This window comes from Gymnoscopelus microlampas (assembly GCF_963454915.1).
Source record: "Gymnoscopelus microlampas genome assembly, chromosome: 10".
NCBI classification, from domain to species: Eukaryota; Metazoa; Chordata; class Actinopteri; order Myctophiformes; family Myctophidae; genus Gymnoscopelus; species Gymnoscopelus microlampas.
The window spans coordinates 17,947,642-17,950,141 of record NC_139947.1 but is presented as its reverse complement, the minus strand read 5'-3'; the positions used below and the strand labels follow the sequence as shown (position 1 = coordinate 17,950,141).

The window sequence follows — 2,500 nt, the reverse complement described above, 5'->3', positions numbered from 1 at the left end:
ATCCCACAAGTCCTGCCTCCGCAGACAATTTGTTGCCGGGGCGGCGCGGCGCTTCCTCATTTATTTGCCTTGACTAATAGCATGAGGTCATTTTAATTCTATTACACAGATAACCAGTCCACATCCATACGGGCTGCTGGGCATTATGACCATTAGGGCTCATATTAAGGCATGAGCTCAACACATTACGCGGCTAATGGCGCTAGATTGGATTAATGTGACTTTGTGTAAGAGTGCCATGGTCTGCCGATGACACTCTGCTGCTTATGCAACACTCCAGTGAATGTCATGGATTTCATTTCTTAAAGTGGATCAACTGTATACTGCTGAATCATAGGCGGACGATAGCCAAGGATCAACATCGAAAGTACAGCAGTCACTGCTGAAGGTCTTCACGCGGTCTGTGTGTGTGTGTGTGTGTGTGTGCGCGCGCGTGTGTGTGCATGCATGAGCGCTTGCCTATGTGGCTCGGTGTATGATTGAAAATGGAGCGCTCTATCGAGTTATTTAGACCCTGCTTTCAACCATTGGACTGCTACTGCTCTCTCATTCTCGCAAGCACGCACGCACGCACGCACGCACGCACGCACGCACGCACGCACGCACGCACGCACGCACGCACGCACGCACGCACGCACGCACACACACACACACACACACACACACACACACACACACACACACACACACACACACACACACACACACACACACACACACACACACACACACACAGGCATGTCCACAGTTGAAAAGCAAGCCATTTTTCCTCTCTCCAGCCGGGCCATTTCTTCTTTCAACATTATCTCTGTTGTCATCCTTCTCTTCCACCCCCCTCTTTCTTCTCTCTGCATTTTTCCTCATCCCTCGATCCCACCTCATTTCTGGCGTGTCTCACTCAACCCCCCCCCCCCCCCCCCTCTCTCAACCCCCCCCTCTCTCTCTCTCTCTTTGTCTTCACTTCCATCTCTCCACACCACCATTATGAACTGGAGATGTGTTGTGTGCATGCAGCTGGTATTTCCATTGAAGCACACCTTTCCCCTTCATTAGAGCTTATTATCCAGATGTAGGCACACACACACACACACACACACACACACACACACACACACACACACACACACACACACACACACACACACACACACACACACACACACACACACACACACACACACACACCCTAGCTAATGCACTCGAACACACACGTGCAAACAGGCTAAGGGGCAGGCACCCAAATGGGTATGTACAAAGACACACACACACACACACACACACGCACACGCACACACACGCACACACGCAGCATGAACCAAGAGCATGAAAAGCACTCGCACAGACGCGTGGAAACGTACCACAGGCACACGTGCGACCGCACTGATGCCAGCCTTTGCCCGCCCGCCCGCCCGCCGGCCTCCCTCACACACAACACATAATAAAACACGGGTGCAGCGGTGTCCTCTCTTCACTCACCCGGAGCGTCCATTAACGCACCATTATGCAGCATCCTGCGTGACCCCTGAGAGCTCCACATGTGCCATCGTCCCACATCCTGCTGCCTTTCAATCGGTGGAACATCATTCAGGGGTTCAGCTTCATTTATATTCCATCACACGCCGCCGAAAACAACCGAGCTTCAAGCTACAGTAACAACACGTCGTGATACCGTCCTACTACGGAGTGGTGGAAAGCAGTGGTGTAAAGTAGCTACTACATGTACTCAAGTACTGTACTTATGTGCAATTTTGAGGTACTTTTACTTTACTGGAGTATTTCCAATTTTCAATACGTTTTCTACTTCTACTCCACTACATCTCAGAGGCAAATACTCCACTACAATTATTTGAAAACTTTAGTTACTAGTTACTTACAGATATAGATTAGTATATTATAAAGCACAAATTAACCACTTAAGCCCTATTTTATACATAGGCTATTTGAAAATAGCCGCATCGCGAAGCGCTGTGAGCTTGTAGATCTGCTATTTTCAAACATTTTAGTAGTTATACTTTTGTTACATTAAGTAAATGTTGATACCAATACTTTTGCACTTTTACAAGTAAATTTTGAATTCCGGACTTTTACTTGTAACAGAGTATTTCTACATTGCAGTATTATTACTTTTACTTAAGTAAAACATTTGAGTACTTTTTTACATTTACTCAAGTAACTGTACGTGAATGCAATTTTGAGGTGCTTTTTTACTTTAGTTGAGTGTTTCCACTTCTACTCCACTGCATCTCAGAGGCAAATATTTTACTTTTTCCTCCACTGCAGTTGTAGGCAGCTTAGTAGTTACTGCATTTTGATGGCAATAATGTTGTACTTTTAGTTAAAGGAGCACTTGCTTAGGAACACCCTAACACATTTTCAATATTGTCTTCATATGATTGGTCCTCACATTAGTGAGGAGTCGGACCAATTATATGATGGCACAGTTTCTGTCTACTCTGCGTCTCAATGGTTGGCTATGGACAGTTCAGAAACCTGCCTACTG

General features: G+C 46.4%; 1 protein-coding gene across 1 annotated transcript in view; it reads left to right on the top strand.

Annotated features, from left to right (window-relative positions):
• Positions 1-2,500, top strand: part of LOC311054112 (plexin-A1-like) — a 323,060-nt gene that overhangs the window by 317,678 nt on the left and 2,882 nt on the right. The window lies entirely within an intron of this gene.